Below are 27,033 nucleotides of genomic sequence, written 5' to 3'. Positions count from 1 at the left end.
AGGAATGGAGCAAGGAATGGGGTCAAAGAGCTTCCAGATGTTGGGACTGTTTCTTTTTCAAATTAGGGTTCCTCCTCACTTCCTCTTTTGACTGAAACCATGTGTGTGTCTGCATGTGTGTATATGTTTATCAAGCAAAAGTGTTCAAACTTCATTTAATGAGCTCCTCTTTGAGATCAGTGAGATTATCATCAGGTTATTTCAGACATGGCGTGATGCAACATATATATGCTTTTTTTTCAGAAAATTTGATGCCACATTTCACTGCATATGCTACAGAGTGTCACTGGCATTGTTGCCATTGCCAACGTTTAGTTAGTTATATGCTATATTACCCAATTTAAAAATACATATTCTATGTTACCAAATGCCGATGTACAACATACAGTGAAATTGAGCGACTGTCCACAGAGCAGTGAATTTCAGACACAACATTGAGCTGTCATCTGTGAAGTGACTAATAGGTACCCAAAACTATCCCCCTTTCACATCACTGATGGACAGATATACACATGGTTAGCTTTTACCCTTGCATTCTCTTTTTGTTTCCCTCAAGAGGTATTTATATTTTTTATATGAGTAAACATACTCAAAACATATCCAAATGTTTAGTATGCTTACAAGAACAAGTGAGTTTCACTATGCTCTGTCTATTAGAGTGGAGAGCCAAATTAAAGACAGAGGCACTGGAAACAAGGGTATGTACATAGCTGTACCTTAAGCACAATACATATTTTGTTGTCAGTTTCCTCTGGTGTATATGTGAATAATTACCTAATATCATCCTGAAGTTCTGTAGCAAGTCAAAGGAGACATACAAATCCAAAACTTGGTCAATGGTGACCCCTGCAGTCTGGGATGCACCTTCCCCCAATTGGGTTGAGAGTTCACATGCCTACAATTTAAATAAAGGATATATATATATATATATATATATATATATATACGTAGATAAGCATATATACTGATAAAAACAACATAATAAGTGCCAATGCAAAATTTCTTTAGTCTAAATCTAGGCATCAGGTTCTCTTCTGGAACCTGGCTTCCACATCATAGGTGGAAAGCCTAAGCTTCATGGAAAGTTAAAAAGCCCTAGCACAGAACAGAGCCACCATCTAGATAGCATAAGTCAGATGAATTAATCAGATTCAGCTTGAAACTGGTTGCTGAGGTGGACACAGTTTGTAAAGGGGCTCTATAGTGAAAGCAGGCAGGGCCGGGTCTAGACAGGCATGTATGAGGGGGCAGCCACAAATCTTGAGGGGGCATTGTGCCTAACCCTAACCCTAACCCTATTTAGTTTGAGGGGGCACAACATTTATTTGAGGGGGCCAGGCCCCCTCTTGCCCCTGCATAGACCCGGCCCTGAAAGCAGGTAGAGGAGGCAGCCATTAGCAGCTAAAAAAAGAGCGGACAATATAAGCTTTGCAAACTGAAAGAATAAGAGGTCATCAGCTGATGAGATCTGCTGACGTACTGGATTGTGGCTACCAATGCAGTTGGCTGCTGATATTTAACAAAGTGCTGCAGTTATACATTATTTCTTAAAAAGCAGAAAGTTATATATATTAAGTTAAACAATAATAGGTGATTGGATAAATTCTCCTATAGAATTTCCAGTGGTATTAGATGTATTCAACCTCTGTCATCATCAATTAGGTAAGTGTTGATTGTGTGGGTAACAATGCATTTCATCTATTATTTTAGAGACACAACTTGATCAATTTATTTATTTCTCTCAACAGACATCCCTCATCACCTTCCAAAATCCTGATTAGGTTGAGTCTTACAGTTACACAACTGTAACTGGTGGTGGTTGATGTGCTGTAGAGAATGTTGAGGATCTGAATGTGATGAGTTGACTCAGCTAGTCTTAACCAAGGCACTGGATCTGGAGACTGGGGTCACTGGGGAGGAGGCTAGCAGCGAATAACCAAAATGACTAGGGGTGCACCGATATGGAAATTCTTGGCCGATACCGATACCGATATTTAAAATAACAATCTGGCCGATAGCCGATACCGATATTTGTTTATTTTCTTTTTGTTGTTATTCATTCACCCTTTTGTGCCAGAAAAATAATTAAATCATTATTTAAAAGCACTATTTAAAAAATGTTCAGCCCTTTATCACTCTTATCTTTTAATGAGCACAAATTGAATCAGATTTATGAAACAATCTTTGATTTAACTAAACTTTATTTAACAGAGACATATTATGCCCATTTTACCGCAAGTTGAAATGGTTCCTTGGGATCTTAATGAAATGACTGTAACATATTTTGGTCAAAATACCACAAGGATAATTTAAAACAGTACCTTTTTACCCTGTCTAAAACAGCCCTGTTAAAGTAGCATTATAGAGAACGCTCTTCTCATTGATTTACGGTAGCAGTATTGGCCGTTTATTAGAGGTGTTACGGCTTCTGTGTGTATGACGTATGTTGTCAATTCCCTTGTTACCTGTGCATGAGACGGATAAATAGAGCCGGTGCACATGAGAATAAAGTACTTAAACAGACGCTACGCTCATACTTTTTACGCAGAGTTACACTGCGTGAGTCAAGATAACTTAACAAGCCCTCCTCAGTTTTACCTGTTTTTAGTGTCGGGCAGAAATCACATCGCGTCAACACCCACCGTGGCCCTTCGCGATGCTTGTTTTAATTAAACAGTCGGATTCCCCTGGTCCGCACCAGTTCTCAGTCAGCTGCTAGGCGCCAGCCGAGGCCCACCGCAGGGTGCCCCCCCCACGCGAACAGAGGGTTCCCTCAGCGGTCGCCTTAGCTGAGGTGATCCGCGAGAAGGGCCCGACATGCGTCCAGAGTGGCCGCCGCTGACCGCGTACCCTGTCCCCTCCAACGGCCCGCCTTCCGCGCCGGCGGCACCAGCGACGCCGTTAGGCGGCACCGGATGAGGACCTCCCGGTGCCGCACACTGAGCCTCTGGCGGCGCGGAGAGGAGGGCGACGGAGCGACTGCTCCCCCAGCCGCGGCACGTTCCCAGCGGTTTTACCACAAATATGAACATCGGCCAATGATATCGGTGAAAGTCAAGTTTATTACCGATAAGCCGATATCAGTTAACGAGGCGAATATCGTCCGCTACCGATGTTCGGCCGATAAATCGGTGCATCCCTAAAAATGACAATTGTGTAACGAGTGTGTGTAGGACCCAGATACAGCACAACATACAGCACAGTCAGTTGGTAATGACCTTAAAGGCAGTTTGCAGCAGACTCAGAAAAACCATGCAGGCAATCAGAAAGTTGACTTCTGGAGTGGAGATCTGCAATGGTTCAGACTCGAACCTAGGGCTCAAACTGAATGAGCCTACCTGGGCTTTAGGTGACTAATTCACATGGCAGGGTAACCGTTGGTGTGAGGATGTTCACCACAGGAGAACACAGGCGGAGGAGCAGAAACACTCACACTGAAGTGACAAAATAGCCTGTAATGACGACTTGCGATTTTACATACAGTACCAGTCAAAAGTTCGGAGACACCTTCTCATTCGATGTTTTTTCTTAATTTTTATTTCTTTATACATTGCAGATTAATATTGAATACATCAAAACTATGAAGGAACACAATTATGTCATAAACAAAAAAGTGTTAAACCAGAATATGTTTTATATTTCAGATTCTTCAAAGTAGCCACCTGGGGCTTTGATGACAGCTTTGCACACTCTTGGCATTGTTTCAATCAGCTTCATGCAGTTGTCACCTGGAATTTCTCAATTAACAGGTTTTGTTTGTCGAATTTCTTGCCTTCTTAATTTGTTTGAGACCATCAGTTGTGTTGTGCAGAGACAGGGTTCTATACAGTGAATAGGCCTATTCGACTACAGTTCTAATCCATATAATGGCAAGAACCACTCATCTAAGTAAAGAGAAAAACGACGAAAAATGTAAGATTAGTTTACCAAACAGAAAATACCATGAGCGACCATAAGTATGGGAAAATAAATGGTCAGCATAGGGACCAAACTGAAATAAAAGATCAAGACACAGAATATAAATTAAGTACAGAAAGTGAGACTTAAATGAAATGACAAACAAAAATGTAAGGTCTGACAAAGATTAAAGTTAGCAATGACAAAAAGAAAGTGCTACAGACGTTAATTGGATTGTGCTATGGTTGTGTTGACAATGATGAAGGAGGATGCAGATACCTCAAGAGAATGTTGAGGATAGACCAGAAACATTTTAATCTGAGGAAGAGTGTATCCAAAAATCTGTGATTCCAAAAGGGGACGAGGAATTACAGCCTCGCCAGGCAGAACTAGTCATGAGAATTGTCCCATTGCTAGAAGCTGCTCACAATCAGGGGTCTCATTTATAAAACAGTGTGTAGGATACATACTAAAAGTGTACGTACGCACAAAAGCCGGAAATGGCGTACGCAAAGAAAATTCCTAATTATAAAACCGTGTGCACGCACACCTGAACGCAATGTTCGCTTTATAAATCACAGTCCACCTGGAAACGTTTCTACTTGGATCTGTCTCCAAATCCGCCCTCCACACGCCCACTTCCAACCATATATGGTCAATGCAAAGCACAGCATGAATATTAAATGATGCTGCTGACAAATGGGTTTCCACCGTGAGTCCTGGCAGAGTCACGGCATCAAGCGATGAGAAGAGGAAGCGAAACTTTCTGACACTGACATTAAGGTGTTTGTTAGTGAGGTGGAGGTGAAGAGCGATTTTATGGGACAGCAGTGTTGTCACTAATATAGAAATACACTGAAACTCTGCCGCTGCTGTGGATAACACAATCTGTTAGAGTGAAGACGAGAGAAGAACGGAGCCTGAAGTAAAAAAAGGATCACAGATCACAGATAAATAGAATCTATATCAGCTGATCAGACATCGCTGAACCCTCTATTCCTCCTCATCCTTCCATTCCTGTGCACACATCACGCATAACCCCGCACCACTGTCACGGCAGTATTTACTTATTTAGAGCATCGGACCGATTCCCTCACATCTGTGGATCCTCGCCTCCTCTGGGATATTATTTGGAAAGTTTCTTCATTTCTTGTAAGTGATCTCCTGTGCGCTCTGTGCGCCTGATGATAGTTTCCTGCAGCGATTTGATCATACACGTGTAGCATGTATTAAAAGTATTATTTAATTCCGCCAGAAATCCTTCTGTTTTTGTTAATTAATGATTTTGTACTGTGTGTTTCACATGTGTTTGGCGCCCTCTGTTGGTCGCGAGTGGCCATTGTATTTATCCTCCCGGTTTTCACCAGAATGTTCTAGATCTGGCTGAGACCGGTACGTATCGTTTACAACGCGACACTAATGTGTAAAGTTTGTAATTTAAGTAATCTGTAAGTTATTTAAAATGTGTCATGTGTTTCATACGATCATAGTAGTCGAGTTGCTTCATTCTTTTATGGTTCATTTTCATTTTTGAGTTAGTTCAGAGTGTTACAGCAAGCTAGCAAACATGTATTAAGTTTGCTAGCTTGCTTGTGTAAGTGCATAGGTGTCCGTCATTTTGTGTCCTGAAGAATACCTTCTGAACTGTGTATTTTTTTTGTTAGGCATGTGACCAAATGATGAATGTTTTCTGTTCTTTTGCTGAACCTCTGAACAGGTATGTTTTGTTGCATAAGACTCATGTGGATTTTGTAAATAGAAGATTTGATTATTTTAATGATGTGTTTGATTGAATGTGAGACATTCAAAGGTAATTGTAAATTATAATTTTGTTATTTATTTAGAGAATGTTCTAGATCTGGCTGAGACCGGCATGTGACCAAATGATGAATGTTTTCTGTTCTTTTGCTGAACCTCTGAACAGAAATAAAAGTCCTGTGTCAGAAAAGAACAAGTCCTGGTCATCCATTTTTAGACACAACGCAGAGAAAATCACCACCAGAGAGAGACCGGTTACACACGCACAGTGTTAGAAGATATTATTAAAACCTTATAATGACTCAGCTCCGTATCTCCGCTGTTAATTGGAATCCAAATGTAATTTGCTGTAAGTTGTTTTATACATTTTTTAATTAAAAGGTTCGTGTGGAACAGATATGTCACGTGAGCAAAACTAAGCTGTTGGTTTTAATGTAAATGATGAATTGGATCAATAATCTGACTTCAGGTCACCACCTCACGTCTGCGTCGCCACTTTCCCATCTCCAAAATGTTCGTATGCATGGGTCAGAGTTTGCCTGGAAATACGCACATTTTCCCGTCAATTTTGTTTTTATAAATCCCAATGTTTGCGTGAGAAGTGGCGTACACACGTCTCAATAGTTATAAATGAGGCGCCTGGTGTTTGAATATCCTTTTGGTAATCTAGACATTTAAGCAGGAGTGTTATCATTTTCTTTATTGTGCATTTTGTTCAAGAGTTCTGATATCTTTTGTTTGAAGAACAAGACCCAGCTTGGACAGATGGGGGTGCATTTGATGTGAGTATGTGTGAGAATATAGAACTCTTAATAAAAGACAATAAACCAAAATATAAGAGCAAGAAGAGAATGAGACAAAAAAAGCAACTGCTGTCACAGAACGCAGCTGGACTATATCCAATCCTGTCTGGAACAGGGAAGTTCAAAGTGGATGTCGAGTCTGAGGACTATAACAAAGAAACTCCAAAGAGGGTGCAGGTAATGGACTGCTACACTCAAAAAGATGAGGCTCTCAGGGGAATTGGAAAGATAAGTAAGTCGTACTGGTTACACCAACACCCACGCAGTATAAATTTTGGCACATATTTTTTATTTAGTCTTAGTCTTTTGACGAAAATGCATGTTAGTTTTAGTCACATTTAGTCATTTTTATCCTTCTTAGTTTTAATCTAGTTTTAGTCGACGAAAACGAATTACATTTTAGTCTAGTTTTAGTCACATTTAGTAGCCACATTAAACTACTTTTCTTCTCAGGCCCAGGGACCCTGTGTTGTGTCTAAAACTGCATAATAGTTTAGCTAGCAGTACTTAGGTTGTCCATTAGATATCCCTACCAGCATAGGTCTATAGCAGGGGTTGGCAACCTTTACTTACTTATTTTGCCCCCTCTTCCCCCAAATAAAATGTGTCTGGAGCCGCAAAGCTAATAAAGTTTAATATAAAGTTATACTATACTAAACTATAGTTTGCTGCATTTACGAAATTATAGAACGACAATAAAGAAAACTCTTGACATACTATTGCTATTTGTACCTGTTACAACAAAGGAAAACACTGAACACTTATGAAGAGGAGAAAATACACAGGCAAGTGTGACCTACTTTTAAATAAATTTAACACAGAACTTTGTAGGGCTATTTGAGTCCTCCCAATATTTGTGGGAAATGTATGAAATAAGAAGTACCCTATTTTGAAATAAATAAAAACATATAGCTGCAGCCTAATAGCTCAAAAATATATATTTAGTTTTAAACGTGAAAACAAAAAGTGAGAGCAGGTCAGACTGGAGGCGGACACAGAAACTGAAGCTCGGTACAAACCACCTGCAGCTTCTGCTCTGATCAAGAAGCTGCTGCGCTGATCTCTGAGCAGCTGAGACCAGAGCAACTCTGTGTTTTCACTGTTTCCACTATTAAGAAGCAGCTTCACATGGACGAGCTCAGATCTTGTGTCTCTGAGCGAGCGGGGCTGGGGGCGGAGCCTCGGGACCGGTTCGCTATCTGGGGCGCACACACAAACAAACACACACACAGACACACAGACACACTCACTCGCCCGCTCCTGATACTTCATGACGGCCTGACACGATGAAAATTATGTGACTTAGTCAACCACCAATATTTTCGTCTCGGCTCGTCAACGAAAGTTAAAATAGATTTAGTCATAGTTTTTATTTTCAAAGATCCGTTTTCGTTACGTCTTCGTCTCGTCTTCCTCATGAAAAAAAGATCGTTAACGAATATTTTTCGTCATAGTTTTCGTCAACGAAATTAACACTGCACCCACGACAAGTATACAACAGGTCAAGGAACGCAACAAGGTTCATGAGATGGTAGCTCAATTAGAGGCTGAGGTCTCCAAATACTGTGGGCCTCTAGGAGGCAGCAAACAGGAAGGGAACAGCCTAGGACAAGATCAGATGTAGAGCAGTCAGAGGGAGAATCAGGAAAAGAGTAGCGACATTGAAGGGCAGCATGGGGTAGAACGCATGCAAGGGCTAGGAGGAAGCCTGGATATTGCAGTAAGCAGAGGACAGAGTTTGAGCAGATGGGAGGCTGGGTAAGAGTATGCGCTCAGAGACATAAATATGGTAAAAACCCCAGCCAGATATGACGCTGCTGGTCACTTTCCAATATTAATAAAAGGGTTACAGGGACAGTATATTCTTTTGCAAACTTAACCTTGAACCAGAACTCCAGACTGCCTGACCTCCATGCGGGGGCTTGTAGGTGGATAAAATAATTTGAGGAGCAGACAGTGGGAGAAATCTTGGTGCTTGGTGACATCAAAACTCTGTGGGCCAAAGTTGGGGGCTTGACAGAGATGGAGGCCACTCTGCACATGAGTGGTAATGCTTGGATGATGAACCTACAGGCAGACAGGACTGAGTTTAACCGATACCGACCCAGCATGTGGGTCCCTGAGAAGGGAGTATCCGGCTGTGATTGACCCTAAAGCTCTGAAGGGTGAGCCGATCTCTGACACTGAGAATCCAGCAGCATATATCAGTCGTGAGCTGAAAAGGTGAAAGCAAGAGACAGAAGAAGATGCAGAAAGCAGTCCTATGCTGACTTTGCTCATCAGAACGTCAATATTAGATACTATGCCTGTCCCTGTCAAAAACAGGCTTGGAGATGTGGTGGGGCTGACATTAAAGACACACAGATAGTTCTGTGATCATGTGGTCAATGGTTTGTTAAATACATAGAAGAGATGAACTGAGACTAGGAGAGCAGGATCGAGACATAGAGAGAAAACTGCAACTGAATGAGCTGGCAAACGAAAATAAGAATAAGCTTCAAGCTCCTGTAATGGACCTCAAACCACCAGGGGAAGAATTTACTGTACTATTCAGCCTAGTGCTCCTCCTACCAAATCTACATCTCCACCTCACCAAGCACCACCCATTGTTAATGTCTTTAGCCAACAGCATAAAACACAGCAGGCTCCAGCATTAAGGGGGCCACCTTCAATCAGACAGAAAAGGGGTCAAGGGAGATGACCAATGGGACATGTGGTCCTTCGGGAGTCTGTTGGGAACCTGGACGCATACGCCAAGCCTGTCCATCACAATCATGGCCTGCCCTTAATTGGGGAGAGCAGGAGCATGGGGTCAGTCTGCTCAATGGGTGCCACAAGGCTGAGTCAATCCTATGATTGAGGTGCTGGTAGAAAATAAACTAACATTGATGATGACTGATACTGGAGCTACCTACACAAGTGTAAGTCAAAAATATGCGACACACCTACCCATGTCTGATAAATTTGTAAAGACAGTAAGATTCTCGAGACAAAGACAGATGCTGCCAATGACAGCCTGGCTATAAATCGAATGCGGTGCAGCTATACTGCCTGTTTTGGTCCTATCAAACTCCAATAACATTGATAGGGAGAGATGCTTTATGTTAATTAAAGGTGAAAATGTAGTTCTCTCCACAAGGGGTGTAAATTGGTAGCTCTGGACCTACCTGGATTCCACTTGACGTGCAGGAACGGACAGTAACATTACAAGTAATGCAATCATAAATCAACCTTAACGCTTAACCAGTGCACAATGTTTTGGGATAAATCACCATATATTTCAACTGTATGAGGGTAAAGTGGCCCTACAGCTGTTAGCTAGCAAGATAGAAATCAACAACTCTGCTCTCTGTATTCGCCACCTTGTTTGTTTTAAACATAACAAATCCACAGATAATAAAACATAATCACATGTTGTGATCAAGAACCTCCAGACTGGCACAAGTTGGAACTGCACCTTTCACAAACTAAACTTTTGGAAGCCAGAGAGGAACTACAAGCTATTTAGGAAGCAGTCCTCTGTTAAGTGAGGTGTCACAATAACAGGTTGGGGTAGTATTGTTGAGGAGGAGTGTTAAAAAATATACAGTGCCTTGACGACACAGCGATATTGCTATGTATGACGCATTTCAGCAGCTTCATAAGCAATGTTTTGGCAAAGTCACTTACCACCCAGGGTCTTCCAACACAACCAGATGACAATGACTCAATTCTAAACATCTCTATATCATATCATTTTACAAACAACAACAAACATAACATTTCCAGACACATAACCTCTTCTAGTTGCTGCTCAGCTCGGCCCGTGTCTCTCAGTCAGTGACAGATACTCTTCATGTTTGTTGCCATTTTAAACTGGGGAGTAATCAGCTAACAGCTGCGCCTATTACACTCCTGGTACAGCTGGATATGCTCCCTGAAACACTTCCCTGCCAAAGTCTCCTTTAAGTTCTAATATGAATTGCTAAAATCAATAGATAAATTGTGGGCACATAGATGAAGACTTGCCGAAAAACATTAGCAAAATAAACAGAAATGGTTTCTTCACAGTAGAGCACAAGCCTGTAAATGCAGGTGTCTAAGAGATAAGTGGGAGAGTGATAAAGATTGTTCTCCTAATTTCTTTAAAAAGTCCCAAGCACAGGCAAAAAAGAGGAGTATAGTTTCAATTCTAAATGATACAGATGAGAAAATAAATGATCCTGATGGTTTAGTTGAAGCCGTCATAATTTATTTTAGTGCATGAACAGTTGATAATATTAACTTGATTATCAGGGCACAATATTGTTAAATAATTGACACCGTTGTATTCCTGATGATTTGAAAGAGTTGGATAAAGATATGAAATTATACGAAGTCTTGAAGGCAATATTTCCTTTGAAAATAGATGGGCTTACAAAGGATTTATATTTAGTATTTTGGGAAGACATGTTTACTTACATATGTACAGATGGGATTATGGGGGAATCCATGAGAGAGGGGGTGATATCCCCCTGCAGATTCAGGGGGATAACAGCCGTTAACCGAAAATTCTCCCAAAATTTCCTGCGACACTTAGTGACACAAACTCTTCTTTTTATGCAGTGAACTTATCTACTCCGGATGAGCTGGCTTCTCACTACAACAATGAACTTCACAGTATTCTGGATGCATTTGCTCCACTAAAGACTCGGACTGTTCGCTTCCCTCACTCTACCCCCTATTTTACCCCTGAACTTCGTCACCTCAAAATCAATGGTTGTCGCCTTCATAGAACAACTGGTCTCACTATCCATAAAACCATGCGCAATGATCACATTATAAACTACAAGGATGCTCTCTCCACATCCAAATCAGACAATTATGCCAACCTTATTAGGTCTGGTAATGGTAACACAAGAACACTATTTTCTACTGTTAATACCATCCTGCGTCTCCAGACACTCTTGCACCTCACATGTACTCCACAGATGACTGCAACAACCTAATTTACTTATTCAAGTAGTGAAACACACCTATTTTGGTCGACTTCATCCATCCTCATATGATCCTTCCTCCTCTCCTTTCTCCAGCTTTAAACTTCCATCAGTTGCGGAAATATAATATAGGTCTCATTCATAAATCTACTTCTGCTCACCCTCTGTCTTCTCTAATAACTTAAATCATTAACTCATCTCTCTCCCCTATTCTCAAGAAACCCTATGCAGACCCCAAAAACCTCAATTACTTTCAACCTATTTTCTAACTTACTATTTCTCACTAAAATCCTTGAAAAATCGTTGCAGCTCAGGAACACACACTAGACGAAAAGCCTAATTTCCGCCACTAAAAAAACGTCTGCGTACTCGCCTAATTGCTGGCAGTTAACGGGCGGGTACATAACCCCACTATCGCAGTGGTGGGGGCTGGAGAAGGGAGATTTGGTAGATCTGTTGCAAGTGGTCACCCTGGGTCATTATAATACACACGTATGTAGACTTAGTGCATTTTCAGTGCTACTAAATTGTTAAATCCGATAAATGCTACTCCTTTTTGACGGAGATGGACTCATGGGAACGGAGAGCTCTACGTACAACTCAGATTTTTCTAACTATACGTCGCCATGTTGGAGAGCCTAGGGATACCCCTTGGCTGTGATTGGTCCGCTAATGATATCATTTCCGAATGTCATCATTTCCGGAATGGCCAGAATGTAGCGTGAGGGAAAGCGTGGATATTGAGATGTTGCCACAACTCCACCTGGGGAGTTTCACCTCCAGGAAATACTAATATATGTTAAGTGCAGCAGCACAGGTTTGTGAAATCACAGGGGCAAGAGACGTGTTTAAACTAATAGAAAATCTCTTTAATATAAATCAAATACATGTAACCAAAAACACAATGAACAACGCACAAAACACTAGTCAACACATGACTTAAAATACTTGACAACGGGACAGGGAAACATGTTCCAGAGCCGCCAAAAGTCTGCTGCTATCGCTGTCCACTGGCTGGTTGAGGGACTGGGTAGGTAGTCTGGCTGTAGAGCTGTCCACAACGCCTTGCAAACCTCGGAGACAATGCCGGGCACCGTGCAGGATGCTAGTTTGTAGCTCGCCGCTACAGCCTGTTGGTTTCCACCAGAGGCTAAAAGTCGTAGCGCCACAGCGAGTCTCTGGGCGGCATCAACCGGCATGCTGTGTGTGCCCTGGTGCCGTATGTGTGGTTCCACATGACGAAGAAGGCCGTCAAATCTGCCAGCTGACATACGGAAATACGAGAAGTGCATTTCTTCGTCAACATCCCTCAGAGTTCGAACATTCTCCCGTCCTCGGCCTCGATTGATTTAATGGACGTAAAGATCAACTCCGCCTGAGTCTCCTCTTCTGTTGTTGTTCTTGTCTCATTAAATACGTTACAAGCAAGTCCTCTTCCATGTCAAGCAAATCCAGCTCCATCAACAGCCTTTGTCTGTTAGTTGCCATCGTTCACTATGTGTGAGGAAAGCCGGGAGGAGTTAAATTAACAATGACTTCTACATACAAAGAAAGAGAATTATCCATTCCGGTAGAGAACCCCTCAGGCTACTTTCTACAGCTCTATTACGCTTACCAAGCCAGGCAGCTGATGGTCTGGAGCAATTTGGCACCAAGGGTGAAGCAGCAGCCAAGGCATTTCAACCAAGCAGCCAGGTGGCTGCGGGCACATCCTGAGGCCTCTGATGCAGCTGTAAGAATAAATCAAAGGGCTCTCTACAAAGAGGTCAGTCAGGAAGTAGTCGCACCTCCAGTGTTGGGGATACCGACAAAGATTTGGAGGGGGATCCACGGGGCTGGGCAAGGGACTTAAAAGACCTAAATTGGTTATGCCTGCACAAGTGCGGGAAACTCCTGTGTGCCCTTGGGCAGCCTGTTCACGGGAGGGGGGTAAGGCATGTCATGTGGGACTGACCAGTGTCGTTTTTGTGTGTTCGTTTATCGTAAATATGAGAAGAGCCGAACTCGGTTTTGTTCAATCAAGTATTTATTTAAGAAGCAATGAAAAGGTATGAAAAGTTCAGCAAAGTAATGGGCATCCAACACACTCCCCCGTAACTCTAGCAGCCCTGGAGAAGTCTCGATTTGCATCAAAACGCATCAAACAGCCGGCGTCTGTAATATTTTATAAAAGTAGGTAGAACAGGATTGGTCAATAACGAGGGAAGGTCTTTCTTGGCTCTTCCTTGATGGTGCGCAGGTGTAGTCCATCCTCTTGGCATTGGAGTAAAGAATATTATGTTCCTGCTCTAACGGCTATATGTTCTGATTGTGTAAACCAGGGGTTTTCAACCAGGGGTCCGCGGTCCCTGGTTGACGGCATTGCAGGGGGTCCGCGAAATTCGCTTTGATATTTCAACACATTTCCAGATTACTCTTGAATATCGTGAGTAATATCTAAAATAAGAAAAATATATCAAAAATAATATAAAGGTGATGAGGGGAACCTTGACACCAGCTTGGGGCTAGAAACTGCCAGTAGTTTTCCCCTGTGCATGCGTGTTAAAGGTAGATGTAGAAGAGCAGTTGAGCGGAGATGTAGTTTGTATGATGGGAATTTTTATTTTCCCAAAAAGAAGGCCCAAACGGGCAGAATTAATAATAAAAACATTAAATAAAACAAAAGGGCGGAAAAAAAAAACTTTAATTGACATAATAACCAAAACAATTAATTGCAATAACAGTCAACTTTACCACGTTCGCTGGTTGAGAAACAATTTGTTAGCAGTAGGTGGGATTTGCTGCTGGTGATCATGAGGTTAAACTTAAGTAGGCCTCAATTGTTTGTGTGATATTGTATGATTATCATTTATCACATATTCTGCATTACTTTGTCATCTTCCCTCTTCAGTTGTAGCCCCAGTTTATGTTGATTGTTATTGATCAATGTTAATTTAACGTTCTCAACATGTCAGCTACATGTCTGTACATTTAAGTCATGAATGTTATATATTGATGTTCATATGGTTCTGAGATGCAGTACAACTACAAACTGCATTTTTATTTTGTTTTCAATTCTTAAATACACTGAAAATCCACAGTTTTTGTTGATTTTTACACAGATTTTTTCCTAGATTTGTTTGAGGTTTTTAAGTTGATATATCTAGATTTGTTTGAGGTTTTTAAATAAAACCAACATGGAAAACCGAAACTTCCTTCTATCCACGTAGACACGCGCGCGTACCCACATCAGTGGGCCACGGATTACTTTCTAGTCAGAATGGTGGTCCAAACCAGTTGAAAACCCCTGTTCTAAACCAACAACTTGTATCTTAGATCCCATTCCTACAAAATCATTTAATGAAATTCTGCCCCTAATTGATACTACGTTACGGAACACAATCAATGTCTCATTATCATCAGTATATGTACTACAGTGCTTTAAACTAGCTGTAATCAAACCCCTTCTCAAAAACTCTACCCTGGACCCGGAGGTTTAGCCAACTACAGACGATATCCAACTGCCCCTTCCAGTCTAAAATCTTTGAAAAGGTTGTAGCCAATCAGGTGTGGTAGTTTCTCCAGGAAAGTAATGTAAACGAAGACTTTCAGTCGGGGTTAAGAGCTAATCACAGCACGGAGACAGCCTTGGCAAAAGTCAGTAATAACCTTCTTATAGTTTAGTAGTCCTCGTTCGGTTAGATCTTAGTGCAGCAAATAGCATTAAAGGAACTGCCCTGAACCCTATTTTTTCAGATCGATTCCAATTCATGCAAATTTATGATTTGTGAGTCATCTGTGCGCACCAAAGTTAACCACAGTGTTCCACAGGGCTCTGTTCTCGGCCCAATTTTATTCACGTTATATATGCTTCCATTAGGAAACATTATCAGGACACACTCCAGTTATACTCGTCAATAAAACCTGAACAGTGTAATCAATAACTAAACTCCAAGCATGACCTGCAATTTTTTCTTATTAAAAAGTGTGATAGTAATTTTACTATTCAGGAAAATGATTGATATAAGGAACTACTTTGATGTTCAGAAAGATGAGCAAATGTTTCCCATAGAAGTCAGGGTGTCGCTCAAGTAACTGATGTTATATGACTTCTTCACACACAAGGTCACCTAACAAAGGCTTCACAGCTTGGGGGATTTGTGGTGGTTGTAAACATTGATAAAGGGATCTTGAAAACAAATGTTGCACTCCAGGGGTCTGGGAAAGAGTAGGTGACAGGATATTGGTGACCTATTTCTTAACATCAAAGAGGCTGATCGATAACATTTGTTCCTCTCTAGGAGGAGCTTGAAAATGTATAAAGTGCTGCTTCTCCAGTATGTCATTGCTCATTGTATGAAATCTATGCCATGGTTTTGTACGGTGATGCCCGGAATAAACTTCCAGAAAGACATTGTAATGACTGGTGCTTGACTAAGAAATTCCAATAACAATAGAGGTTTCAATACTTGGCCCTAAACACCTTGGAGATTTATTATCTAATGATATAGCTGCGCTAGACGACATTGCACTTGCTTCCAAGGAAACAGTCAGGAACTTGGGAGTGATCTTCGATCCCGATTTGTCCTTTAATTCTTACTTAAAACAAATTTTTTGACCGCCTTCTTCCAGATATATAACATCTCAAAAATGTCCTTTCTCAAAAAGATGCGGTAAAACTAGTCCATGCCTTTGTTACATCCAGACTTGATTATTGTAATTCCTTATTATCAGGCTCCAGTAGTTAGTGGTTAAAGACTGCAGCTTGTCCAAAATGCTGCAACACGTGTCCTGACAAGAGCCAGGAAAGGAGAACACATTTCTCCTGTATAAGCTTCACTACACTGGCTTCCGGTTAAATCTAGAATAGAATTGGAAATTCTCCTCCTCACCTTCAAGGCCCTTAATAATATAGCACCATTGTACCTTGGAAAGCTGATAGTACCATATCAACCCACCAGAGCACTGTGCTCCTAGCCTGGATGCCAGACGAACTTAGCCCCGCCCACAACATTTGAGGTCGGGAAGTTCGGTCTGGAGTCGCTCCGTTTGGGAGAAATTATGCCCGAACCGAATTTGTTTAGACCAATCAGATTGCCAGGGCGGGCTTTATAAGATGATATACAGATGATCAACAGTAACGTAGTCAACCACGTCATCAAAGTGCGCTTGGGTGGAATTCGTTTTCAACAAACATGCCTGCCGCTGGAGAGCTGAGATCTGTAGATGCTGCCATTGAGTCTGTTTTAGAAGACATCGACAGCGCTTTCATTTTGAAAGAGGAACAGAGAACGCAAAGGCGAGATAAAGCGCCGCGCTAATCCCTATCGTGCCGGCGCTTGGCTGTTCACACCGGCGATGAAGCAACGCTGAACCGCCGGTGATAGTATCACCCGTTGATCCAGTAGTAATCAAGCATATACTTGTTGCTGCAACAGCGTCCCAACTTTTGTCTTTTTTGGTGTTGTCTTTATACAACATGTTCCAAGGATCATACAACTAACTGTTTTTCTCCACTTCAAGTATTGATTTAATTTCATCCATGTTGAAGAACTTCTCCGCTGTTTGCTCCGTTAAATGTCGGGTGTCGATGGTAAATTACGTATTCTCCACTCAAGCCTATGTGGAGAATACGTAGCCCCCCTCTCTCTCTTTTTATCTTCATCACTGCTTGTGTGGCTGTAGTGGATGGGCAGAGGGGGACATTTAATAATGTCATTGGTAAAATTAAAACTCCAGGACAACAGAAGGGGAATTCAAAGTATGGGATGCATATTTGATAATTTATATCTTATAAAATATGTCATCAATATCGTTTAAAATCATATTTCTCAGTGTGTTTCCTGGCGCGATACGCTCGCATTAAGCGCAAAAGATAGAATGGACACCGAAACGATCGGCGCTAGGCAGCCTTGGCGCAGCGCTGCGCTTCAGCCTCCGGTGTGACCCGCACAAAGGTTTAATATGGAAGTGGATGGGGGAGGCATTTTTTTTTTCTGGTTCGGTTGAAACACGCCCCATAATCACAGCTCAATGGAGCGATATCAGACTCCCATTATGACTAGAATTGTGAGTATGACAACATAAGGCTACTGCGCTCCCAGAATTCAGGCTTAAGCCTGAAACATGCTTCTGCGCCTGAGTCTGCGTCTTTTCACGCCGCTGTGGCGCAAGACTCGTTGTCATTCAAGCTTCCCCAACCGTTGCGCGTCTTACAAAGCAATTCCGCGCCAGAACACTAGGCGGAGTAATGCTTTTTGTCGAAGACGACCTGAGAGACGCCTTCTTTGTGGGTGTGGCAATCGTTGTTGACTGTTTATTTACCTTCTACCAGTCGTGTTCTCCATTACAAACACACGGTGAACCATGGCAGAGAGTGTATTCACGATTCCAACCGAACAACAATTGATTGAGATGGAGCTGCTGGACATTGAAGAGCAACTTCTTATAATTAGTCATCAGGAAAAGCGACTGGAGAGGAGACTGAGGCGTAGGTGGTCTGTACGGCCATTAAATCAACCGAGGCCGAGGACGGGTGAATATGCATCCCTTGTCCGACCTATGAGGGATATGGACGAAGATATGCACTTCAGGTATTTTGTAATAAAAGAAGAAAAGTACAAGGTACATGTGCAAAAAGTCAAGTGCAAGGTGCAAAATAAGTAATAAAACGTGCAAAAGTGAAAGGTACAAAATACAAACAAACTATTCAAAACTACAAAGTTCACACTTCTGGGACTTCTTTGTTGTCGACCAGTACAAACGTAAAAAGGCGCTCCAACAAAGCACGCCGAGTTTTTTCCGGCCTGGCCCTCACCATGTCCCCCAGAGATAGGCCAGCTCTGGCAAATTCATCATAGCCGGGGCGCGCTGTCAGCTCATCCCGGTGATTCTGCAATTTGCCCCTCTCACAGGCAAAGCTCGAGTTAGTCAGCACCGTCCCTCTTTTCCTTTTTTTTGCTGACGTCGACAGAGGACATGGCGCCACTGGATTTGTTGCCTGGGTGAAGGCCTTCTGTGCGGAGGTGAATGGCTCTGGGGCTGCCTGAGGTGATGAAGAGGTGGATGGCTCGGGGGCTGCCTGAGGTGATGAAGAGGTGGATGGCTCTGGGGCTGCCTGAGGTGATGAAGAGGTGGATGGCTTGGGGGGTGCCTGAGGTGATGAAGAGGTGGATGGCTCGGGGGAGACCTCAGGTGATGAGGAAGTGGAAGGCGATGGTTCTTTGTCTGTAGTTGTGGGCTGTTCATGACAACAAAAGAACATATATTTGGTCTGTTAAAAACATGGAAATCGCATATGGCTACAATTGTGAAAGTAACATAAATGCATTCCTTACATCAACACTGTGGGCACTTAAACAATAAACAGTTGCTCTTTGTCCATATATTTAGAGTCTAGGACCAGCATTCTTTTAATGGAATACATTACTAATTACTAGTGGCAATGGCGAGTTAGAAAACGTTTGTATGCACTCGCCCACATTTCTTTAGTGATATGAAAACAGCCTGTAGCTACAATGACAAAGGTTACAGGCAAGTGCAGTACATCTACACGGCAGGCTCTTTTCCACCATTTATCCCGTTTTCAATATGTTGAAGCATCCTCCAACCAACCATGTGAACTCCCTCTCGCTGACTACACTGCTAACGTAGTAGCTCGCACACACAGAGGCTGTTCAAAAACCAGGAACTACATATTTACCTTGTCATAGTTTGACGTCGTCACCCGGTGTTTTATGTGTTGTCCTAACCACGACAGATATAAATACATGGCAGGGACCTTCTTATCTGCAGCATCGCCACTGCTGCACCTCATCATCTTCCTCTGTCGGACATATTTGTCCCTGATCCTTCTCCAGAGCTTCGTGCACTCCTCGACCGGCAGACCGACGTTAGCCAAGATCTCCTTCCACGGATTGGAAGCCATCTCAGTGTCCTTGTACTCGGACATCGACGGGTTGTAAAGGTGCTCATATTTTCGGACCTCTTCCGACAGGAGCTCTTCCCGGTTGTCCATTCTTCTTTTTAAAATCTTCCGTTGTTTCTGCCTGTATTATGGGGCATGAAACCGGAAATGCAGCTCCAGAAGGGATGTAGAGCAGACCAATCACAGCCTTGCTTTGCCGTAAATTTTAGAAAAGTGGGACGACGCCCGTCAGCACGTAAGAAGGGATACATAAGCACGTAAGGGACCCGGAAGGGCTCTTGCACTTACGGGCCCGTGAAAAACGCAGAAGCATGTTTCAGGCTTTACTTGTTGTCCCTAAAGTCTCTAAAGGTAGCGTAGGAGCCAGAGCTTCCAGCTATCAAGCTCCTCCTGTGAAATCACCTCCCACTTTCAGTTCGTGGGGCCAGCTGTACGTTTCAGAGTAGGCTTAAAACCTTCTTTACAATAAAGCTTATAGATAGAGCTGGTCCAGGCTTGACTTGGACCTGCCCTTAGTTATGCTGCTATAGGTCTAGAATGTCGGGGGACATATGACACACTGAGCATCTCTTCCCAGCTTCCCCTTCCTCTTCTCAATATGTGTGGATCGCATATCAGAGACCGTGGCACCGGTTTCACACCACACCATGCCAAGAAAGCCGGGTGCCTCCTTTCCGCCCCCCCCCCCCCCGTTACTCAATTGTGCTGTTCACATGCATTATACTTTTTTGTAAAAAAAAAAAAATCAGCAATACAAACATTTATATGCATCCATTTCCTGTACATATTCTGACACATAATATATTTCTTTACACTGTATATACCAGTTTAATTACATTTATATTTTTTCTACATATTGTTTTATATATTTCTATTTCTTTATATTCCTTCACCCAAGTACTGTATACTACTTATGTGATGTCTTCTGCTGCTGTAACATTGCAAATTTCCCCGTGCGGGACTAATAAAGGACTCATCTTATTTGCAGTAGGGAGGGGAATTTTTTGTTTTAATGCGGTAAAGACAGATGCGGTAAATGATAATGGTTGCATTCAAGATTCTTTCGTTAAATGTAAGAGGTATGAGGGACACTGTTAAAAGACGGGTAGTATATGATTTTGTGTACTGTCTGCATGTTCAAACAAGGTTTCTTACCATTCTTCAAAAACCTTATGGACTTTGACCAATGTGTCCTGGAGTGAGTGAGTGGTGGGAGGTAGCCAAGAAGCGGATAAAGCTTTTTTGTGTTAGTTATTGTGAAAGGAAGGGGAGATTGGCAAAGAGGGAGGTGGTTCGCCATGAGCACCTCCTCGAGCATACCAAAGGAAACTGCAGGGGCACTGTGTCCAGGAAGCGGGTTCCGTTAGACAGCGTAGGCATTGGAGGCGCCAATTGGAGGCGGATCGTCTGACCACAGCGCTTCCATACGTGGTCCATGTGCAACAAATGTGCGGGGCACTCTGTGAGATGGAATCTACAGCTCATTGGAGACGCTGTCGCTCGGGCGGAAGACAGACACCTGCCACTTATTGTGGTTGGTCTCGACCAGGCAATGGCTTTTTTACAGGGTTCACTGGGGCTATATGTTTAGGTTATTGGAAAGGCTTAAGCAAGGTTTTTGTAGGATGGTTGCGCACATTGCAGACATGCATGGGGAGCACAGTGTCAGTCACATAGGGGAAGTTTTCAGGTTGCACTCAGGGGTAAGACAGGGGGGCCGGCTCTCACCGCTGCATTACATCCTTCTCATGGAGCCCCTGGCGACAACCATTAGGGCTGACGCAGGGGTGAAAGGTTTCCTGTATGCAGACGACACCACACTGCTGCTGGACAGTGACAGAAGCCTGATCCGATCATTGGAGATTTTTCAGGACTTTGGTCGGGTGTCTTGAGCAAAACTGAATCGCACCAAGTGCTCGGTCAAGTTCTTTGGGTGATGGAAAGAAAGGACGGATATACCAGGAGGGCTGTCACTCTGCACAGGACCACTGAAGTAACTAGTGCTCAACTTTGAGACAGCCAACAGTGCCACGATCAACTGGACCAGGCGAATTACAGCAGTCCAGAAGAAGCTGACACTCTGGAAGAGCAGGTGCCTGTCCTTTATAGGGAAGTTACTTGTTCTGGAATTTGACATTCTGCCATCCCTCCTATACATATACCCACTGCCAGTCAGCATGAGGAGACCTCTCATGCGCCTCGTGTTCGATTTCAATGGGGGGGGGAGAGATACAAATACGTGGTGAGGGCTCGCATGCTGGCTGGTATCGAAGCAGGAGGGAGGGATGTGCCACAACTCACGCAGAAGCTGGACTGCATTTGTGTTTCTTCCTTATGAAGGGAACTATCCTTTCCGATAGAGCACCCCTCAGGCTACTTTTTATGGCTCTATTTAACGTACCAAACTAGGGGGTTAAATGTCTGGAACAATTAGGCTCCCAGGGTGGAGCAGCAGCCATGGCATTACAACCATGCAGCCAGTTGGCTGCAGGCTCATCCTGAGGCCTCCGACAGAGCAATACAAATAGATCACAGAGCCCTCTACAGAGAGGTTAGTCAGGAAGTGGTCACACCTCCAGTGGTGGGGACCCCAACAAAGATTTGTATGGGGATCCAGCCACAGGGGCTAGACAACAGACTCAAAGACCTAAATTGGTTACGCCTGCACAAGTGCCTACCTATGTAACGGCATGAGTTGGGAAGATCCCCTGTGTGCCCTCGGGCAGCCTGTTCAGGGGAGGAAACAGTCAGGCATGTCATGTGGGACTGTCCAGTTGTCCAGTATGGGGTAAAGTGGGGGATTGGCTAGGGCAGGTAGTCCCAGGGTTTCTTTTGACCTGGCCCAGGGTCAAAAGAGGGTTGGGCTAAAAGAATGGTCAGGTTCATTTCCAGATAGAGAAAATTATAAGCATTACAAAGAGGAGTTTGTGGTTGGCCAGGCGAGACCTGGTAATGGGGAAATAGAGATAGCGGTGTGGAAAGGATAATGAGGAGGTTACAAGTAGATGTAAAGGGAAAAATCGAAAGGGACATTTAGAAGTAGGGGAAGCATGTCGCCTTAGAGAGGTGGAAAGGAGGGTGTGGTTGATATGGTGAACTTAGAGGGAATTCACAAGTGTTTTTAGGTGCATTATATGTTTTATTCACCTATATTTTTGTAACATTGATTGGGTATGTTTTGACAAATGTATTTACCTTGTACTTAAAACGGCGGCTGTGGCTGAGGTGTATAGCGGTTGTCCTCCAACCTTAGGGTCGTAGGCTTCCCTGATATTTAACGACAGTCTAAATAGTAAACGTAACAATTTTTTGTCCAGTTTCATTTTGAAAATACGATAATTGTAAAATGACAACTTCTGACTAATACAGCCAGTAGATTACAAAACTCCAAAGCAGTAGCTTTATTGTAACAGGACAAACTTCAAAGCAATACAATTATCGCATGATGACACAACTTCAAAGTTATACAGTGACAAAGCTTTAAAGAACTACTATTTGTCTGATAGCACAATTTCAGAGTAAAACCAAGTTTGTAAAAAAGACAACTTCAAAGTAATGACAATAATTCAAAGCAATACAATTACACACTTTCAAAGTAATAATAATAATAAACCTTATCTGTATAGCACCTTCATTCAAGAAATGCAGCTCAAGTACTTCACATTTTGTAAATACAAATATAAACATGTTAATAAAGATAAAATATTGTTTAACACACAATTAAAACATTTCTGATAGCGTCCAACTTTGCAGATCAGTCGCTGTGAGCTTCGCTCATGTCTCTCGCAGACAGCTCCGCTGCTGCCTTTTGTACCGGAGGATCACATCAGCTAACAGCCCTCAGCTGCGCTGATTAATCCCATGGTACAGGTGGAGGTGCTCACTGAGCCACCTCTGTGACTACATACCCCCATTGTCAAATTCAGGCAGGATGGTTACCTATAGCACCTTTCATACAAGAAATGCAGCTCAAAGTGCCTCACATATATTATAGATACAAATATAATCATGTTAATAAAGATATAAAACTGTTTATAAAATAAAAATGTTAAATTGTAAGTCGTATAAGGCAACAGATTTTAAGTAAAATACAAACATTACAAAATAACATTAAAAAGTAAAAGTTACAAGCGTACAAGTGCAAGATCTCATTAAAGGCTGAAGTAAAAAGAAATGTTTTACGTTTTTGTTTAAATATGTTTGCTGAATTAACTTTTCTGATATTTAATGGCACTAAAATTTTTTTATCTAATGACATTTTCAAAGAAATACAATTATTGTAAAAAGATACAACTTCAAAGTAATTTTAATGGTAACAAGACAAAACTTCGAAGCAATACAGTTATCACACGATGACGCAATCTCAAAATAATTCAATGACAACACTTTAAAAGGAAGACATTTTTGTCAGATGGCGCAATTTAAAAGTAATACAATTACACAATCTAAACGTATTGAAATTACACAACTCCAAGGTAATACATAGTGTTAGATATTACATCTTCAAAAGAATAAAATTATTGTTGGATGCCAAAATTCAAATCATTTTATTGGATGATACAAATGCAAAGTAATACCATGAATGTAAAAAAGATAACTTAACAGCAATGACAATAATTCAAAGGAGTACAATTACACACTTTCAAAGTAATAATAATAATAAACTTTATCTGTATAGCACCTTCATTCAAGAAATGCAGCTCAAGTGCTTTACATTTTGTAAATACAAATATAAACATGTAAATAAAGATAAAATATTGTTTAACACACAATTAAAAAATTTCTGCTAGCGTCCAACTTTGCAGATCAGTTGCTGTGAGCTTCGCTCATGTCTCTCGCGGACAGCTCAGCTGATGTGATCCTCCGGTACAAAAGGCAGCAGCGAACAGCCCTCAGCTGCGCTGATTAATCCTCTGGTACAGGTGGATGTGCTCACTGAACAACCTCTGTGACTACATACCCCCATTGTCAAATTCAGGCAGGATGGTTACCTATAGCACCTTTCATACAAGAAATGCAGCTCAAAGTGCCTCACATATATTATAGATACAAATATAATCATGTTAATAAAGATATAAAATTGTTTATAAAATAAAACTGTTAAATTGTAAGTCATATAAGGCAACAGATTTTAAGTAAAATACAAACATTACAAAATAACATTAAAAAGTTAAAGTTACAAGCGTATAAGTGCAAGATCTCATTAAAGGCTGAAGTAAAAAGAAATGTTTTACGTTTTCGTTTAAATACGTTTGCTGAATTAACTTTTCCTGATATTTAATGGCACAATTTTTTTTTAATCTAATGACATTTTCAAAGTAATACAGCTATTGTAAAAAGACAGAACTTCAAAGCAATACAGTTATCATACGATGACGCAATCTCAAAGTAATTCAATGACAACACTTTAAAGGAAGAACATTTTAAAAGTAATACAATTACATAATCTAAGCGTATTGAAATTACACAACTCCAAGGTAATAGATAGTGTTCGATCTTACATCTTCCAAAGAATAAAATTATTGTTGGAAGCCAAAATTCAAATAGTTTTTATTGGATGACACAAATGCAAAGTAATACCATGAATGTAAAAAATATAACTTCACAACAATGACAATAATTCAAAGGAGTACAATTACACAGTTTCAAAGTAATAATATTAATAAAGTGTACCTATATATCACCTTTCATACATGAAATGCAGCTCAAAGTGCCTTACATATAAGCATAACGTTAATAAAGATAAAATATTGTTTATAAAAAAACTAATTTGTAAAGGTTAGTGTAATGGAAATTTGGCATTTGTGTATGTGATGTTGCATGAGCAAACATGTGTGGAAGATTGACCAGATTGTTTATCTAAAAGGGTAACTTTCGGTTTAAGATTATTGCTCAGGGACTTTAAGTTGATGGCCTCTTAAAGCCTTCAACTTATGGTGTCTCTGAGCAAATGGTTGGGATCTCACATCTGGGGTCTCACTCCAGGGATCTTCCACAGAGACTTGAAGGCAGGATGTCTCCCACACTGATAAGCCATTAAGAGGGTAATAGATACCTTCACTTCCCTAATGCGAGGGGGCTATGAATTATAAGTACACCGATTTCTACTCTGTTCTTCGCTCATTTGTACATGTCATTCAGGTGATGTGTACTGTGTGTCCATCTGCAGATGTTGGATTCAATTTACAGAAAGACTTTTACTTTATGCCGCCACCACAATCTTGGCGTTGTCGGCAGGATCACTCGCGAGAGAGAACACTGTGGATCTCAGAACTGAAGGTAAAAGTGCGCAGGGAGTTTAAAACTGGGACCTCAACCTACTCAACAAAAGAGGGTAGAGAAGTGAGGGCCTGATGTCTGAGAACCAGGAGTGCTCTCACTGCTATGATCCAGTGGACAAAGTACGGCGAATGGCATTGTCTTTTTTGTAATAGAAATTTCAGAAGGGTAAAGATTCCCTCTCCCATTGTGTGTTACGTGACAGGGATGTCTGCAGGCCAAGGTTTGGAACTGCTGTAGAATCAAAGAAGCTTCAGGTTTCGATCTTAGAAAAGGTCAAAAACCCTAGTTAACTGGGTTAACTAGGGTTGGAGGAGTATAAATATATAGTATAAATGTGAGGAGTGTTATTAACTTATTGCGCTTGTTATATTGGGTTCTGATGTCGGGCTCATGATTATTTTAACTATTATTATAATATAGTAACTAGTATTTTACAATGGAGGTGTATCTGGGATGGAGGGACCGAGACCGAGTCCAGATAGTCTCAGCAATGCAATCAATCTGTTGATAATCAGAAAAGAGTCGGGTCACAACTCCTGAGACAACCTATTAGAGAAAATAGGTTTAAAAAGTAGAGAGGAAGACTGTGGTTTTTCTCAGCATGGGAGGTTTGAGTTTAAATCAGCTGCAGCAACTCAAAACTAAACTGCATGTAAAAGAGAGAAATAAAATGAATAAGAACATAAGTAGAGAGGACAAAGAAAAAGGAACGTAAGGATATTTGTAATGAATGTTGGTTAACTGAAGCGAATATCATGAACAGAAAATGATGGCGCCGCGGAAGGCTGCCTAGGTGTGTTGGTGCGCAATGTTTTGTCTTGTTTTGTTAGTTAATTCAGTTTTTTGACTAAAAACCGGGAGCTCTTTCACCAGAGAGATGCCCATGAATGATCAAGGATATAACTCCAGAGAGTTTATTTCCGACTGTCATTGCCTCATCTGTCGAAATTTTGGATATTCTGGTCAAAGGTGCCCTCATTCGGACACACGGTGAAGCGACGGAGGAGATGTAAACGGGCCGGCTCGCTTGTGCGTCTCCGCCGGCGGGGACTTCGCACACCTCTACCAGGAATATTCCTCTCCAGTGTGCAACAAGCTGGACAGCTCCAGCTGCTAGTTGGTGAAAACAGAGACTTCTCCTCATCTTCTGTTCTAGGAACTTAGGTTAAGAATGTTTGAGTAAAGAGAAGGATAGGTTAAGTTGGTTATATTGAAACAGTAATCACTGTGTTGTCTCAGTAGCCTTGATAGACTCACTGGTAAAAGATTTGTTTAATCTGTATAATATTCTAATCCCCATGTTTCACTAATGAAACAAAAAACGATTTGAGTGGAAAGTTTTGGAACTTTGGACCAAAAGGTGCAATACAACTGGATGGGATAAGACATCTGATCCCACTAAATTATTTTAAAGAGAGGTTTAAAGGTGAAT

The 27,033-nt window shown here is 41.7% G+C and overlaps 1 long non-coding RNA gene across 1 annotated transcript; it reads left to right on the top strand.

Annotated features, from left to right (window-relative positions):
- Positions 1–5,279: 5,279 nt before the first annotated feature.
- On the top strand, positions 5,280–7,175 carry LOC128451141 (uncharacterized). The gene is made up of 4 exons (XR_008340073.1): positions 5,280–5,614; positions 6,400–6,437; positions 6,537–6,690; positions 6,912–7,175. It is a non-coding gene; the product is annotated as an uncharacterized LOC128451141 (long non-coding RNA).
- The last annotated feature ends 19,858 nt before the right edge of the window (positions 7,176–27,033 follow it).

This window comes from Pleuronectes platessa, chromosome 11 (genome assembly GCF_947347685.1).
Source record: "Pleuronectes platessa chromosome 11, fPlePla1.1, whole genome shotgun sequence".
Classification (NCBI taxonomy): Eukaryota; Metazoa; Chordata; class Actinopteri; order Pleuronectiformes; family Pleuronectidae; genus Pleuronectes; species Pleuronectes platessa.
The sequence above is the reverse complement of the archived record's forward strand: the minus strand, read 5'-3'. Positions and strand labels throughout refer to the sequence as shown.